Genomic DNA, 17,302 nt, shown 5'->3' with positions numbered 1-17,302 from the left:
CCAGGCATGAGGAATTCGCCCTTTTTTTTTTTTTTTTTTTTTGAGACGGAGTCTTGCTCTGTCGCCCAGGCTGGAGTGCAGTGGCACGATCTCAGCTTACTGCAACCTCCGCCTTCCGGGTTCACGCCATTCTCCTGCCTCAGCCTCCCAAGCAGCTGGGACCACAGGCGCCCGCCACCACGCCCGGCTAATTGGAATTTGCCTTTAAAATATATATATATATATATATATATATATTTATTTATTTATTTATTTATTTATTTTTTAGAGACGGGGTCTCCCTCTGTCACCCAGGCTGGAGTGCAGTGGCAGGATCATCACTCACTGCAGCCTCAAACTCCTGGGCTCAAGCTGTCCTGCCACTTCAGCCTCCCAAAGTGCCGGGATTAGAGGCATGAGCCACCGTGTCCAGCTTCTAGGCACAAGGATTTTTTTTTTTTTTTGAGATAGGGTCTCATTCTCTGTCACCCAGGCTGGAGTGCAGTGGCACTATTATAGCTCACTGCAACCTCGACCTCCCAGGCTCAAGTCATCCTCCTGCTTCAGCCTCCTGAGTAGCTACAACCACAGGCATGCCTCACCCTGCCTGGCTAATTTTTGTATTTTTTTGTAGAGACAGGGTCTCGCTGTGTTGCCCAAGTTGGTCTTCAACTCCTGGCCTCAAGTGGTCCTCCTTCCTCAGCCTCCCAAAGTGCAGGGATCACAGGCATGAGCCACCATGCTTGGCAAATAATAGCAGTTCTGAGGAGAATTTAATAAGTGTGCCTGGATGGTGGGAAAAGCCTGGAATAATAGCCGGTGTGCTCACTGAGCACCTGCTGTATGCCCAGCTCAGTTCTGAGTGCTTTGCCCCTGCTAAGTGCTTGATAGGGGTTTTTATGTCTTGGGGAGATGGGGTTGGGTGTAGATCCTAACACCTGTTCAGAGAGACCACCTTCTCCTACCCAGGACCTGAGAGCTTGGGGAGCCACCTAGAGAGGTCATGCCCCCACCTGAGCTCTGGGGGGGTAGTGTGAAGTTCTGCCACCGCACCCCCCCCCCCCAGCAGCCCCCCATGTCCCTCAGTTGCCTCTCCCGTGGGATGGGACCTGGCCCAGGGTCCCCACCCTCTCCTTTTCTGTTTTGTTCAGGGCTAGTTAGGTTTCCTCTTCCACACCTCTCTTGCCTCCAGACCTTGGCATACGCTGTTCCTTGTACCTGGGACACCCTTCCCGCTCCCCAACCTCCCTGCCCCAGCCCAGCGTGATTTCTCCCATCCTTCTCATCTTAGACATCACCTCTTCCTGGAAGCCTTGTGACATCCCCCATTACAGCCCTGATCTCTTTTTGTTTGTTTTTTGTTTTTAGAAACGGAGTCTCCCCCTATCACCCAGATTGGAGAGCAGTGGCATGATCGCAGCTCACTGCAACCTCCACCTCCCGGGTTCAAGTGATTCTCTCACCTTAGCCTCCTGAGTAGCTGGGACTACAGGCGTGCACCACCATGCCTGGCTAATTTTTGTATTTTTATTTTATTTTTTTGAGACAGAGTTTCTTTTCTCCCAGGCTGGAGTGCAATGGTGTGATCTCGGCTCGCAACCTCTACCTCCCAGATTCAAGCAATCCTCCTGCCTCAGCTTCCCAAGTAGCTGGGATTACAGGCACATGCCACCACGCCTGGCTATTTTTATTTTTTTATTTCTTATTTTTTTAGTAGAGATGGGGGTTTCACCATGTTGGCCAGGCTGGTCTCAAACTCCTGACCTTGTGATCTGCCTGCCTCAGCCTCCCAATGTGTTGGGATTACAGGTGTGAGCTACCACGCCTGGCCAAGACCTGGCCTTTAACTTCCAGGGCCCCCTGTCTGCCTCCCACAGTCATCTTGTGTCCTTAGTGCTCAGCCCAGAGCCTGGTATACAGTAGGTGCCTTATAAATGCTGGCGGGATGCTGAGAGACGAATCATTACTGGGGTGTGACAGTTTTTCATTCCTCAAATGCTGACATGGCATGGAGGGCCATAGCCCTCCGCGCTTCTGTTTATTTTATTGTTATTATTATTTTTTGAGACAGAGTCTCGCTCTGTCACCCAGGCTGGAGTGCAGTGGTGTGATCTTGGCTCACGGTAACCTCCGTATCCCGGGTTCAAGTGATTCTCCTGTCTCAGCCTCCTGAGTAGCTGGGATTACAGGCGCGTACCACCACACCCAGCTAATTTTTTGTATTTTTAGTAGAGACAGGGTTTCACCATGTTGGCCAGGCTGGTCTTGAACTACTGACCTTGAGTGATCCACCTGCCTTGGTCTCCCAAAGTGCTGGGATTACAGGTGTGAGCCACCGCGGTCCTCACTCCTATTACCCCTCAAATCCTGCCCCTGCTCACTCACTCTGCCCGCTCTCTGGACCAGCCCCCCTCTCTGCACCAGTCCCCCTCTCTTTTTCCAGAACTTAGTGTGTTCGTTCCCACCTCGGGGCCTTTACACGTGCTGTGTCCTCTGCCCCTGTCCTCTATCCCCATCTGTCGCTGTCTCCCCAGAACAGAAGCCCTGAGAGGTTATCTGCCTTGATCTCTACTGTGTCCCCAGCACTCAAGACAGCTCTAGCACACAGTAGGTGCTGGAGTTTCAGCTGTGACCAAAACCAGATCCCACCCTTGTGCACGGGGACCAGGAGGAATTAGGAGCTACACCAAGCCCTGCCTTGGGGACCTCCCTGGTTTGTGCCTCGGTTTCCTTGATCTTTACAGACTTCAAACCCACAAAAATCAGCCCCGGGTACCAAGAGCCCATTTTCCCTGGTGCTTTGATGGGGAAACTGAGTCCCAGAGAGTGGTGAGGACTGGTTCAGGCCCACACAGCTCCCTTGGGAAGAGAACTTGGGCTTCCTGCCTCCTGTGAGCCACGGTTTGTTTTTTTTTTTTTTTTTTTTTGTCTTTTTTTGTTTTTGTTTTTGTTTTTGTTTTTGAGACGGGGTCTCTCTCTGTCTCCCAGGCTGGAGTGCAGTGGCGCCATCTCGGCTCACTGCAAGCTCTGCCTCCCGGGTTCACACCATTCTGCCTCAGCCTCCCAAGTAGCTGGGACTACAGGCGCCCGCCACCACGCCTGGCTAATTTTTTTTTTTTTTTTTTTTGTATTTTTAGTAGAGATGGGGTTTCACTGTGTTAGCCAGGATCCTCTCGATCTCCTGACCTCGTGATCCGCCCACCTCAACCTCCCAAAGTGCTGGGATTACAGGCGTGAGCCACCACGCCTGGCCGAGCCATGGTTTTTGAAGTCAGGAACGTACCCCTAGGCGTGGGGCTGTTTGGGGGTGGCCTCTGGAGGAGGCATCCGGCAGCCCAGAGCTGCACACACCAGCAATGACTCCCTTTCAGCTCCTAACATGTCAGGGAAGAAAGCCCAGGGAGATTCAGGGTGATCTCAGACACTAACACCTGCCAATCTCTTTGTAACAAAATCCCATCCGGCTGCTGGTGTTCGCAACAGTATCCAGCGGCCATGGGATAACTGGGTACTATTTTCATTGTAACAATGTTTCTGGTGACTTTCAAGGCAGGGCAGAATCTTTTGGGTCTTCCTTAGAGATACGCGATACTGTTGAATTAGTTTCTTAAGTAAATTGGTTTAAGGAAAAGACGGGAGACAGTGGCATGAAAGTTGTTTCTAGACAGGGCCTCCCTCTGTCACCCAAGCTGGTGTTTAGTGGCGGGATCTTAGCTCACCTGCAACCTCAAACTCCTGGTCACAAGCAATCCTCCTGCCTCAGCCTCCCAAGTAGTTGGGAGTACAGACATGTACTGCCATGCCCAGCTAATTTTTAATTTTTTTTAGAGACGGGGGTCTCTCTTTGTTGCCCAGGTTGATCTTAAGTTCTGGCTCAAATGATCCTCCCGCCTTGGCCTCCCAAGGCTGGCCGTGCCCAGCCTACATGAATGATTAAATCGGGGGCCGAGTGTGGTGGCTCACACCTGTAATCCTAGCACTTTGGAGGGCCAAGGCAAGATGGATCATTTGAGGTCCGGAGTTCAAGACCAGCCTTGCCAACATGGTGAAACCCCGTCTCTACTAAAAATACAGAAATTAGCCGGGTGTGGTGGCATGTACCTGTAACCCCAGCTACTCAGGAGGCTGAAGTGGGAGAATCACTTGAACCCAGGAAGCAGAGGTTGCAGTGAGCTGAGATTGCCGCACTACACTCCAGCCTGAGCGACAGAGTGAGACTCCATCCATCATCCAATCAATGGGGGGTATTGGGACATGGCAGAATCATGAGCAAGGAGGGGAGGATTGGGGGGAGACCGTGATCACCCTTCCTGGGGACTGGTGGGTGCAGAGGGGGAGGATGCGCTTGAACGAGAGACCAGCAGGCATCTTGCAGAGAGGATGTGGCCAGATCCATTAAATGCATTTACAGCCAGGTGCGGAGGCTCATGCATGTAATCCTGGCACTTTGGGAGGCTGAGGCGAGTGGATCACCTGAGGTCAGGAGTTCAAGACCAGCCTGACCAATATGGTGAAACCCTGTCTCTACTAAAAATACAAAAAATAGCCGAGCATGGTGGTGGGCACCTGTAATCCCAGCTAATCGGGAGGCTGAGGCAGGAGAATCGATTGAACCTGGGAGGCAGAGGGTGCAGGGAGCCGAGATCGTGCCACTGTACTCCAGCCTGGGTGACAGAGCGAGACTCTGTCTCAAAAAAAAAAAAAAAAAAACAGCAACAACTTTAATACACTTGACGCTGGCTCATGGTGGGAGACGGTGGGCCTGGCAGGGGCCCAGGCTGGCAATGGGGCCTGGCAGGGGGACCGGCCATTCTGTCCCTCCCCCATCCTCCACTTTTGGCTGAGTCAGCATGTTGGCGCTGCAGAGCTGACTCCGGCTGTGGCCTGGAAGCCTTTTCCAAGTTTCTGCCCTTGGAGCTGGAGCAAGAGCTCCCAGAGGATGCTTTGCTGGCCAGCCAGGGAGATCCAGGTTCAAAGCCCAGCAGTGTGGCTTTTGCTTTCTGGCTTTCCATGTCACTATTTGGAAATGTAGAGTTTGGATACCCTAACGTGGCTGCCCAGGGAGTGAGAGTGGCCAGGGTACTGTGGCTGCAGAGGCACCTGCTGACCTCTGTGCTGTTGGCCAGCACCTCTAGTCTCTGCAAGGCCTCTGAGCCACTGATGTCTTCACTCTTTCATATCTATATTTTTTATGGAATTTTTTTTGTTATATATGTTTTACTGCTTTTTCTTTCTTTTCTTTTTTTTTCTTTTTTTTTTTTCTTTTTTTGAGACAGAGTCTTGTTCTATCACCCAGGCTGGAGTGCAGTGGCACAATTTCAGCTTACTGCAACCTCTGCCTCTTGGGCTCAAGCAATCCTGCCTCAGCCTCCCAAGTAGCTGGGATTACAGGCATGCACCACCATGCCCGGCTAATTTTGGTATTTTTTGGTGAGATGGGGTCTCACTGTGTTGCCCAGGCTGGTCTCAAAAACCCAGGCTCAAGTCATCTGTCCACCTCGGCCTCCCAAAGTGTTGGGATTACAGGTGTAAGCCACCACACCCACCCCACTTCTTCATTTAGAAAGCATTTATTGATCGTATACTGTGTACTCGACCCTGGCAGTGACCAAGACTGACCTGGCCCCTTTCTCCCTGGCAGAGCTGGCCACAGAACTTTCTGCAGTGATGGAAGTGTGCTATGTGGGTTTCAGTACTCTGACCATGAGCCACACTGGAAATGTGGCCGGTGTGACTTGAGGAGCAGAATTTTAAATTTTATTTAATTTTTCTTTTTCTTTTTTTTTTTTTTGAGATGGAGTCTCGCTCTGTTGCCCAGGCTATAGTGCTGTGGCATGATCTCAGGTCACTGCAGTGCCCACCTCCTGGGTTCTAGCGATTCTCATGCCTCAGCCTCCCACGTAGCTAAGGCTACAGGTGTGCACCACCACACTCAGCTAATTTTTGTGTTTTTAGTAGAGATGGGGTTTTGCCATGTTGTCCAGGCTGGTCTCAAACTCCTGGCATCAAGCAATCCACCCACTTTGGCCTCCCAAAGTGCTGGCATTACAGGTGGGAGCCATGGCACCCGGCCTATTTAATTTTTCTTCATTTAAGTTTAATGAGTCACATGTGGCTAGTGGTCCTTTTTATTTTTATTTTATTTTATTTTATTTTATTTTATTTTATTTTATTTTATTTTATTTCGAAGCAGAGTTTCGCTCTTGTTGCCCAGGCTGGAGTGCAATGGCGCAATCTCAGCTCACTGTAACCTCCGCCTCCCAGGTTCAAGCGATTCTCCTGCCTCAGCCTCCTGAGTAGCTGGGATTACAGGTGTGCACCACCATGCCCGGCTAATTTTTGTATTTTTAGTAGAGATGGGGTTTCACCGTGTTGGCCAGGTTGGTCTCAAACTCCTGACCTCAGATGATCCACCCATCTTGGCCTCCCAAAGTGCTAGGATTACAGGCATGAGCCACCACGCCCAGCCGCTAGTGGTTCTTGTATTTGATAACTCAGACCCAGACAGTGAGTAAAGACAGAGAATTTCAGGTGACAGTAAAATAATGGGTAATGGGTGATGGGTGCTGCTTGAGCCAGGTGGTCAGCCAGGGCATTTCTGAGGAGGTGATCCTTGAGGGAGAATGGAAGGGTGAGAAGAAAGTGACAAGAAAATGTAGAGGAACAGTGTTCCAGGCAGAGGCATAGCCCGTGCAAAGGCCCTGAGGCAGGACTGCACTTGGGGCGCTGGAGGAACAGCAAGGAGGCCCATGTAGCTGGAGCAGAGTGAGGGGGAGAGAAGGAGGAATGGAGGGCAGGGAGGAGATGGGGCAGGTCATGCAGGGCCTTGTGGGCCACCAGGAGGACTTGGGCTTTGACCCTGAGGGAGGTGGGAGCCATGGAGGGCTGTGGGCAGAGGAGGGACGGGACCTGACTCAGGTGCACGCCGGCACCATTTAGTGGGTGCTGTGGGGAGGACAGACTGGAGGGCGAGGGTGGGAGGCTGGGGACCAGGGCAGAGGTGACTATGCTGGTCCGAGCAGGCAATAATCAGGCTGGATGGGTTGGGAAGGGAATATGGAAAAAGATGGACAAAGTGAGTAGAAATTTAGGAGAGAAACGTGAGAGTATTTCCAGACCAACACCATATGGGGTGAGGGAGGAAAAGCAGTGAGGGTCAGCTTCCAGGTTCTAGCCTGAGCCCCTGGAAGGACGGAGCTGCTATCAGCAGAGTTGGGGAAGACATGGGAGGAATGGCTTTGCTGGATCCAGCCACGCCTGAAGGTGTCTCAGATTTTCCAGGAAAGGGAAGGTAGCCTGGCCTGCGGGGGCGGACAGGTGAAAAAGGCAGACATGGAGCTGGGGCGTGCCTGTGGTGGGCATCGTGCCTGCTGTGGTGTGGCTGGCGGGTAGACCCAGCGCCAGGGCTGTGATGTGAACATGGGTGAGGCAGGCTCCTGGCTGGTTGGCACCCGCCCATGCCCTGGGTCATGAATGCTGTGCAAGGTAGGAGGCGGGAGCCTTGGGCATGGGCAAGACCAGGGCAGGGAAGCCGAGAGGAAGCTGCCCAACCAGTTTGTCTCTGGCTCTCACAGCCAAGAGTACAGAGTTTGTACCTAAATGAAATGTCTGGGGGTTTTGGTGCCAAATATGAAGGAGGTGGGACAGACAGGCTGGGGGAGGGGGTCCTGCCCCGGTCAAGGGTATGGTTTTATCTGAGGGTTCCCCATCAGGGAAGGTTTAAAAGGCTTGAGAACATCCCAATGCAGTCACCCCTGCTTTGGAAGTTTCTTCAGGAGACGAAGGGACACAGCTGTGTCTAAGGATGTCCCTCACAGTGTTGTTTATAAGGGACATAATGGGATAAACAAGTGGGAATTGATTAAATTCTGTGACCTGGACACTGGAACATGGTCTCCTAATGGTGATCCCCATCGAACGAAAGAAAAGCACCCATTCGTGTGCATAGAAGAAGGACTGGAAGGAGGCCGGGCGTGGTGGCTCACGCCTGTAATCCCAACACTTTGGGAGGCCAAGGCGGGCGGATCATGAGGTCAGGAGTTCGAGACCACTCTGGCCAACATAGTGAAACCCTGTCTCTACTAAAAATACACAAAAAATTAGCTGGGCGTGGTGGTGTGCGCCTGTAATCCCAGCTACTCAGGAGGCTGAGGCAGGAGAATTTTGTGACCCTGGGAGGCAGAGGTTGCAGTGAGCCGAGATTGTGCCACTGCACTCCAGCCTGGGTGATGGAATGAGATTCTGTCTCAAAAAAAAAAAGAAAAGAAAGAACGGAAGGAAATGGTTAGCCTCAGGGCCATCGTATTTGCTGTTCCTCCTGCCTGTAACTCTGTTGTCATAGGTGTTTGTATGTCTGATTTGCTCTCTTCCTCCAGGTCTAAATGCGATTATCACCACTTCTAAGAGGCTCCCCCAGGGACCCCCCAGTTTTTGCAGCCTTGCAGTGTGGTTTATTTATTTATTTTTGGCATCTCTTAGCACTGCCCGGCCTTATGTTATTGACAGTGTTTGTTTTTCTGTGGGTGTCCATCCCCCCTGCAACTTGTCTGTGCCCCCCACAGGGGCAGGAGTGCTGGTTCCATCATGCTTACCACTGTGTCCTCAGCAGGGCACACAGTAGGTGCTCAGCACATGTACAGGGAAAGAATGAATGAGAACGGCCGCATGAAACAGTTTCTCTCTAGGCAAGGGATGGATTGTGGGTAACTTTTATTTTCTTCTTTATGCTGATTTTACCTAATTTTCTGCTGCACGCGCCTATTTTATAATTAGAAGAAAAGTTATTTTGAAAAAAATTACCCAACGTCCCAGCTGTGGGAGCTGACGTGATCCAGCCCCGTGTTCCTCCCCAAGGGCAGCCGCCTCCTGGGTGTATACAGAGGACATATCAATGGAACGTTTTTGGAGGGGCTCCGGGGGTCAGCCCCCAAGGGCACGGGGTAGGTGGGGCAATCAGGGAGGGCTTCCTGGAGGTGGCCACCCTTAACCTTTAGGGTGCTCAGGCCAAAAACCCAGAAGTCATCCTTGAGTCCCCTCTTTTCTGTACATCCCCGAATGAGCCGTTTAGAAAATTCTATTGGGTCTGCCTAGAATGTGCCCTTCTCCCCCATCCTCTACCCAGTCCAGCCCCAGCCTAGTCATCCCCCACAGTCTGCCCTCCCCACAGCAGCTGAGCATGTTTGTGAGTACCTGAGTCAGGGCCTTCCTCTACCCACAGCCCTCCATGGCTCCCACCTTCCTCAGGGTCAAAGCCCAGTTCCTCCTGGAGGCCTCTGAGGCCGTGCACATCTTGTCCCCATTCCCTCCCTCCCCTCCCCTCCTCTTTGTCTCCCCTTCCTCACTCTGCTCCAGTAACACTGGCCTCCTCGCCATTCCTCCAACACGCCAGGTGCAGTGCTGCCCCGGGGCCTTTGCATGGGCTGAGCTCTCTGCCTGGAATCCTCTTTCACTTTCTCTCACCTTCTTCTGGTCTTTGTTCACATGTCACCTCCCCTCTCTCCTATCCTGTGTTTATTTTATTTTACATTTTTTTAGAGATAGAGTCTCGCTCTGTCGCCCGGGCTGGACTGCAGTGGTACCATCATAGCTCACTGCAGCCTCAACTTCCTGGCCTCAAGCGATGCTCCCGCCCTCAGCCTCCCAAGTAGCTGGGACCACAGTCATGCGCCACCAGGCCCAGCTAATTTTTAAAAGTTTTTGTAGAGATGATGGGCTATATCGCCCAGGCTGGTCTCAAACTCCTGGCCTCAGGCGATCCTCCCGCCTCATCCTACAACCCTCAACCCAATCATCCTCAGGGCCCTTACCACCATCTGACCCACAGTGGATTTTATTTCTTTTGTTTCTTATGTGTCACCCTGATTAGAGCATCCACACCCTGAGGGCAGGGATCTTTGTCAGTCTTGGTCACTGTGTGTCTAGGATTGTGCCTGGCATAGGGGCTTGGAAATGTTTGTTTAGAAAAGGGTAGGCTGGGCGTAACCTTATTACGGGCTCATGTCTGTGATCCCAGCACTTTGGGAGGCTGAGGCAGGAGGTTCACTTGAGTCTAGGAGTTCGAGACCAATCGGGGCAACATGGGGAGATCCCATGTCTACAAAAAAATCCAAAAATTAGCCAGACGTGGTGGCACGTGCCTGTAGTCCAAGCTACTCAGGAGGCTGAGGTGGGAGGATCACTTGAGCCCAGGAGGTTGAGCCCAGGAGGTTGAGGCTAGAGTGAGCCATGATGGTGCCACTGCACTCCAGCCTGAGCAACAGAGCGAGACCCTGTCTTGAAAAAAGGGTAGGTGAAGATGCCTGCTTTATGACAAGGGCACACACAGTGTGGCCTTTGGAGGAGAATAAGGTCGGAGGGGCTCTCCTGGGTGAGGCTGGGCCTGATTGTGCAAATGTTTGCTGAGAACCTCCTTTGTACTGTGGACCTGTGCTAGGCGCTGGGGACACTGGGTGACCGAGACAAATCCTGCTCTGCCTCCCGAGGTCACAGTCTGGTGGGAGAGGCAGACCCCAGGACTAGGCGCATGTAGGGCTCTGTGCTGATGGGGCCACCCAGCCAAGGGGGAGGGCACCTGGCCCACCTCCCCCAGCCCCTCGGGGGCGGCTGTGTCCCCTGCCAACTGCAGTCACCACTGTGGAATAGGGGCAAGAGTCTGTCTCCACAGAGACATGGACAAGAGGCCCTGAGAGGGCAGGACTGGCTGGGAAGGGGCTGGCAAGCCCTTGTCTGCCGTCCCGAGTCCTGGGCAGCCCAGAGCCAGGCCTGTACGCCGCAAGTCATGCAGCCCCGAGCCTCCTGACAGTGTGGATTCACTGAGCACCTGTTCAGCGCTTGGCTTATGTGGCAGATGGGGAAACTGTCGGCCCGAGAGGTACGGGTCCTTTCTTGACACACGGGGCATTCCTGGATTCAAACTCGAGTCTGTATGAGCCCCGTGCCTTGCCACAGATACAAGCGAGGTGCCTACTCTGCTCCTGAGGGCCCGCTGTGTGCCCAGCCGAGTTGGGGAGGTCATGCTGGTTGCTCCTATGCCTACATTGACACAGGGCACCTCCTGTGTGCCTTTGGTGATGCTGGGGCACCAGGCAGCCTCCTCCATGAAGCACCTACTGTGTACCTCGTCGAGGATGGGGCTGCATGGGACGGGGGACGTCACGGCATCCTGTGTTTAGCACCTCCTGTGTGCTCTGTGTCAAAGGGGCAGGCAGGGAGCCTGTGTGTAGACACTCACAGACCACCTACTGTGTGCATGGTGCTTTGTGGACTAGGCCACCTATTGTTGGAGATGGGGCGGGGGGATTCTATGCTCCATTTTGCAGAGGAGGGAAACTGAGGCATGGTAAGGGAAAGGGGCAGTGTGGGATCCCCCATTGAGGGAGGCATTTATTCGATGTTTGAAGGAGATGGGAGCCAGCCACTGAGGTAGCAGTGGGAGGGCATGGACGGGAGCCGTGGGAGCGGAATTGTTTCTGCTGGGCTCTCACAGCCGCCTGTGTGTCTCCCATCAAAGCCCACGTCCTTTGCCCCACTGAGTAATGGCTTCTAGAGAGTGGGGCGTCTGTCTCCAGGATGGCCCTGTACCTAGATAAACCCAAGGGGCTTGAAATTATTCGTGATATACCCTCAGTTCCGGGGGCCCCAGGCCTCCAGCAGCGCTGTGGTGAGAGCTCCGCCTCTGGACCCAAACCCTGGTACCAATCCCTGCTCTTCCCGGCCGTGGGCAGCCGTTTCTCTCTCTTTCTCGGCTCCGTTCTTTGCAGAATGGGGGTGATGGTGGGGTCTGCCTCCTAGAGCCGTGGCCGGTGGCCTGAGGAAGCACAGCTGATGGCAGCTGAGCGCCCAGGACATCCCGTTGGCGTTGGCGTTCGGGCTTCGTCCTCAGCGCGAATGCTGGGAAGAGAGGCGTTTTTTCCAGGGATGGGAGCAGACGCGGGAGCCCTTGGGTCTCCATCCCGGCCCCTGCCCCTGCCCCGTCCCCAGACCCCCAGGTCCCGCTGGGCTTCTGTATTCCGGGCCTCTCCGGTGGAGTTTTCAAACCCGCACCCCGGGTGCAACGCTGGCTCGGATTGGCCGCCCGGACAGGTCTGCCCCTCCCTCTCCCTCCTCCTCTCCCTCTGCTCCGGTGTCGCGGGCCTGGCACGGCGGCCCCATCTGTTTCCAATCTGGCCCTGTGCTCTCCGCCCCCTCCTCAGGCTTGTGGCGAGGGTGGGGGCCTCTGCCACGGTGTCCCCCCATTCATTCCCCTGGACCCCCAGCGGGAGGGAAGCCTCTGCGCCCGCGCCTCTCCCCCACCCTCTGGTCTAGGAGGGGGAAGAGGGGACGCCCCCCCCCCCACCACTGGGCCTCCGGTCCCACCCAGACTGGGAGGGGAACTCTGCCCCTTCTCCGACCTCCTGTAGTTGGGTGTGTTTGGGGAGCCCTCCGCCTCCCTGTCCGGCATCCAGCCTCCTCATGCGTTGCCATGGCTACGATCAGAGCTGGGGAAGCGGGGAGCAGGGTAGAGGCTCCCCGTGAGACCAGTCTTCGGGAGGGAGGGGTCTTGGGTCGTGCCCTCCCTGGGGCGCCCCTTCGCTCAATGTTTCATGGACCCCTGCGGAGGCTCTCCGCGCCTGCAGATGGGGCTCCCCTCTGGTCCCCCTGCCCCACTTCCGGCCGGGGCCCCGCCCTGCCCCCCAATCCCCCTCCTCGGGGCCCGTCCCCTGCAGCCCCGCCCACTGCAACCCCGCCCCCAACAGCCCCGCCCCTTGCCCCGCCCCCAGGCCGAGCTCCCCAGGCCGAGGCCTCTCCCGAGTCTTCGCTGCGCGCCGCGCTCCGGGCGGACCGAGGGACGCGGGGACCGGCTGCGGCGGGCCCTGTGGAGGCCTCGCGGGGCCCGGGCCCGATCTCCGAGCCGCGGGGTGAGTGCGCCCGGGACCCCCTTCCACCCCGAGGCCCGGGCCGCGCCGGGCTTTGTCCCTCTTGTCGCGCCCCCTCCAGGCTCCGAGGCTGGGGGACACGGGGGTCCCCACAGCCCAGCGCGGGCCTGACCGTGCCGGCCGCCCTCCAGGGCCAGCTTGGGCCTGCTGCTGCCTGGCGCCCCCCCATTCAGGCCCGTCGCTTGCACTTTGGAAAACTCCAGACCGTTATGCTCCGCAGGGTCCCCTCCCCCGCCTGGCCCCCAGCCCGACCTCCTCCCCCCACCCCCTCTCCTCCCCCACCTCCCGGGGGGCGGAGCCAGGCGCGGGGCAGCCTTCGCTGCCAGCCCGGGGGAGCTCTGATTGGGGACTTCGCAGAAGGCGGAGGAGGCAACAGGACCGCAGAGGGGGCAGGTAGCGGTGGGGGGTGCATGGCAGGAATCCCTGCTCTTAGCCACCCCCGAAAATCGCAGGAAGTTTACCTCCATCCGTTTGTTTCCGCTCCTCTCGGGCCTGTGGACCCCACGTTGCCTGTGTGCTTTGTTGGGGGGCTTTAGGAAACTGGGGGGCTTGGCCTCAGGGAGGGGCCTGTGGTGTTGTCTTCTGAGACGGTCAGGGCAGCTCGTACCTTTCCTTTACCCATTCCCGTCCCTGGGCTCTAAGCCGTTCCAGGACCCGAGTCCTGAGCTGACAGAGTTTGGTGACCCTCCCCCAGGGGCTTCCTGCAGAACCCAGGCTGGCCTCAGCTGTCTGTTCCTTCCAGAGCCTCACCCCCACCCTTTAAGTCTCTGCCAGACCCCTTAGGGTGGATGCGAGGCTGTCCCCGTCTCAGCCTCCATTGCCTGGGGTGGTCTCTGTCTATGGTCTCAGTTTCTACCTCTGAAACCCAGGTGACGCCAGGGATGCTGTGGATAAAGTGCCAGGTGGAGCTGGTTATGCAGCAGGCATCCAGTGCATGCAGGGGCTTTGCCATGTTCCTGGGGTGGGAAAAGGGCTTCCATCCAGGGGGTTGACAGACCCACAGTGGGAGCACAGCTGTGATGGGGTAGCTCAGAATGGGTCTTGATCCACCCTGGGGCATCCAGGAGGGCTTCCTGGAGGAGGCGACAGCTCAGCTGAGACCTGAGGACAAGTATGAGAGCTGAGATTTGATGAGGATGTGAAAGGGTGTGCTGGGTGGAAGGAACAGTGTGTATAAATACCCCTGTGGGAGCCAGGGGCCACAAGTGGGGGGATCAAGGTGGCAAGGGAAGCCTGGCATGGGGGGTTGTGGCGTGATGAGGTCAGCAGAGGCCGGGCTGGCAGCTCTGGAGGCTGAGGTAGCAGTCTGAGTTTTAATACGTGTTGATGGGAGCCATGGAGGGTTTTAGAGCAGAGGAGGAACGGGGCTCAGCTTGGAGTGGAGGCAACTCGTGGCTGCAGCTTACAGGATGAACTGACCATGGGCCAGCTGGGGAAGGGTGTGCCAGGTGGGGGACCTGCATGCGAAGAGGCTCAGAGACCTGAGGCAGCGTATTCTGAGAACTGCAAGACCTTTCGGGAAGAGGGGGTAGGGAAGACGATGGATGCAGTCACATCAGGAAGGGCCCAGAACAGCGAGCACAGGAGCTGGGAGCCCCCGTGGGTGTGTGAGCAGAAGCAGGGGTACCCCCAGATCTTGGCGTCTCAAGTTGTTCCATGAAGCCAGCATGGTGGACACACTGACGGGGCAATTTTGGCAGCCTGGGCGCCCGGAGGATGTGGACCCTGGGCTCAACTGAGAGCCGGGCTCTGGCCTCAAATCCTAACCCAGCCCAGCCCCCTCCTCCATGCAGGACCCTTGGTGAGCCTCGGTTTCCTAATCCGTTAAACAGCAGAAAACACAGAGAACATTTAATGGGGCTCAGCACCCCAGGGGCACCCAGTGGACTTTAATGATTTCCCTCTCCAGGGCTGGGCCTGGTTCCCTGTCTGCCCCACCCATCCACTCCTGGCCACCAGGACCCCTGGGGACAGTGCCCTGAGCCTTCACGTCGTCCCAATACAAATCAATAGTCAATTAAAGCCAGGTCCCCGGACTTCAGTTCCGGGAAGGGCCAGCCCCACCCAGCCCCTCCCTGAGCCCGTTTCCTGATAGGGAGATAATGGTGCCCTGGGAGGGACAGTGGCTTGGCCAGAGCTGACTTGAGCCCACCAGTGGCCACAGAGCCTGGGCTTGCTGCCCAGGGGGGCCCTCGCTGCCTGTCCCTGCTTGAGTGGATGTGGGAGTGACCCAGGTGTCCAGGGAGGCTGGAGGCCGGGGTCCAGTCCTGGAAATGACGTTCCAGGCGGTGGCACGGGAGAGGTGTGGGTTGGGGGTGGATGTGAAGGTGGAAAGGTTGTGCAGGGTCAGGGGTCTTTCCCCTGAGTCCCACTGCTGGCATAATCAGCCTCAGCTTCTCCTGCCCTGGGGCCATGGGATGGCCCCTGAGGGTTAGGACTAGGCCCCCAGACTCCCGCCCCAGGACAGGGCAGGGTGGACTCTACAGCCGGAGCCGGGGCTGGGAGAGGCACCGGGAGCCTCCTCTGGCCCGAGGAGCCCCCGCCTCGTGCGGGTGACACAGCCTGTTTGCTGCCCGGCCTGGGTCATAATCACCCCTTTATGCTTCCTGGACCGCGTGGGCACACAAAGCCGGCTCCCAGATCGCGTGACCCATGCCCCGGCGCCTGGTTGGAATGAGTGCCCACTCGCCCCCCATTAGCACCGCGGGGGAGCTCCCAGAGGCGGCCAGCGGGCTCTACCGGGCCCAGAGAGAGTTGTCCAGAGATCTTGCAGTGGCCAGAGAAAGACACAGTCACAAGATTAAACGTGGGCTCTAGACCCGAGTCCCACCCCAGCTGGGGGCCTTGGCTGAGTCCCTGTTTTTCTGTGAGCCTCAGTTTCCTCATCTGTAAAAGGCAAGCGCCTGCCTCTGACCAGCTGCCGCGAGCTAGTGGTGGGCAGTGCAGCCCCTGAGAGCCAGGTGGGGCGGGCAGAGACCCTCCCTGAGCCCCCCGTGGGTTCAGGGTCCAGCGGTCACTCCCTCTCCTTCTCCCTAGCCCTGGCTCAGCCTCGCTGGCCACCATGGGCTGCCATGCTTTTCCTAACAGCCGTGTCATTTACTGGGAGCTTGCAGATTACTGCACCTGACTTAGTTTCCCTTTCTTGGCAGTGGCAAGGCTGGTGGCCCAGGCTGCCTTTTGCAAGAGGACATGGTGGAGGGTTGGCCTGGCACCAACCTGGCCATGTCCCTCCCTGCCCAGGGCCACGTAGGGCTCCTGGCTGCTCTGTGGGTCTAGTCTGTGTGCACCTCTCTGTCCTCATCTCTCCCCCTCTCCCTCCTAGGACCTCTCAGTGCTGCCCCCTTGCTCTTCCTCATGCTGTTCCTAGTGCAGAGACACCCTTGCCCCCAATTCCCATTCACCTTTTGGTCCTCAGCCAATATTAAATCCAGGAATGGCCCACGCAAAGGCCCGGGGGCAGGACTGGACTGCACTTGGGGTGTTGGAGAAATAGCAAGGAGGCCCATGCGGCTGCAGCAGAGGGAGGAGGGGGAGAGAGGGAGGGGACAGGGCAGGTCGTGCAGGACCTGGTGGGCCTCAGGAAGGACTTGGGCTTTGACCCCGAGGCAGGTGGGAGCCATGGAGGGCTGTGGGCAGAGGAAGGACAGGCCCTGACTCATGTGCTCGCAGATGCTTTCTGGTTTCTGTGAGTGGAACAGATCAAGGGACAAGGGCGGGAGCTGGGAGACCAGGGTGGAGGTGACGACAACTGTCCAGGTCGGTGACAATGGGGCTGGAAGAAGTGGAGGCAGAAGAATGAGTAAGAAGTGGGCAGGTTGGGGACAGATTCTGAAGGCAGAGCTGATGGGACCTAGGGATCTTCTCTCCCAAATCCTCACAGAGGACCCCGCGCCTGGGGTTTTCGTGGAAGCAGGAGTCGGTGGGAGGATTGTGGGTGTGCAGGGTCCTATCCCCATCATGGGAGGTTCTCCTAGGGAGGATTGGCACCTAAGGGACCCTGGAATGTTTTGTCTTTGGTAGTGTCTGAACCCCACTCCCTGGGCCCCTCCCACCACCCTATTCCTGATACATCATCCATGCCTCAAATGCCCCTGTTACTGTAGCCCCTCGTCCCTGCCCCTGACGGGCTGGAGTGGCGGCTCTGGGGGGAGTCCATGGCCAGGCCCTGCCTGTCTGTGCCTGGCTCAGCCCCATCCCGCGCAGACATCAGGGAGGTGTGGGCCCGACATGGCTTCTGCCGTGGGAGCCAGGGTGTAATTAGGGCTGCCCGGTTTAGAAGGTGGCTGATGCTGCCCTGAGGTCCTCATGGGATGTGGGAGAGTCAGCTGTGGCTGGGGCCCTCCATACGTGTGCCCCACCTGGGCTCTCTGTGCAAGTGACTCCTACCCATGCTCTCTGAGCTTCAGGTT

At 56.6% G+C, this 17,302-nt stretch overlaps 1 protein-coding gene across 14 annotated transcripts in view; it reads left to right on the top strand.

The window, feature by feature from the left end:
• The window catches only part of PTPRS (protein tyrosine phosphatase receptor type S), a 135,815-nt gene that overhangs the window by 34,910 nt on the left and 83,603 nt on the right, over nt 1-17,302 (top strand). For 6 of the 14 annotated variants that reach the window (XM_063701996.1, XM_063701993.1, XM_063701992.1 and 3 more), the window contains exon 1: nt 12,730-12,875. The exons of the other annotated variants lie outside the window; for them this stretch is intronic. The gene's annotated coding sequence lies outside the window, so the exon portion shown is untranslated. Of the gene's footprint in view, nt 1-12,729; nt 12,876-17,302 lie in introns of those variants that run through there. 14 annotated transcript variants of the gene reach the window in all.

Source organism: Gorilla gorilla, chromosome 20, assembly GCF_029281585.2.
Source record: "Gorilla gorilla gorilla isolate KB3781 chromosome 20, NHGRI_mGorGor1-v2.1_pri, whole genome shotgun sequence".
In the NCBI taxonomy this organism is placed as follows: Eukaryota; Metazoa; Chordata; class Mammalia; order Primates; family Hominidae; genus Gorilla; species Gorilla gorilla.
This window is presented reverse-complemented; position numbering and strand designations above follow the sequence as displayed.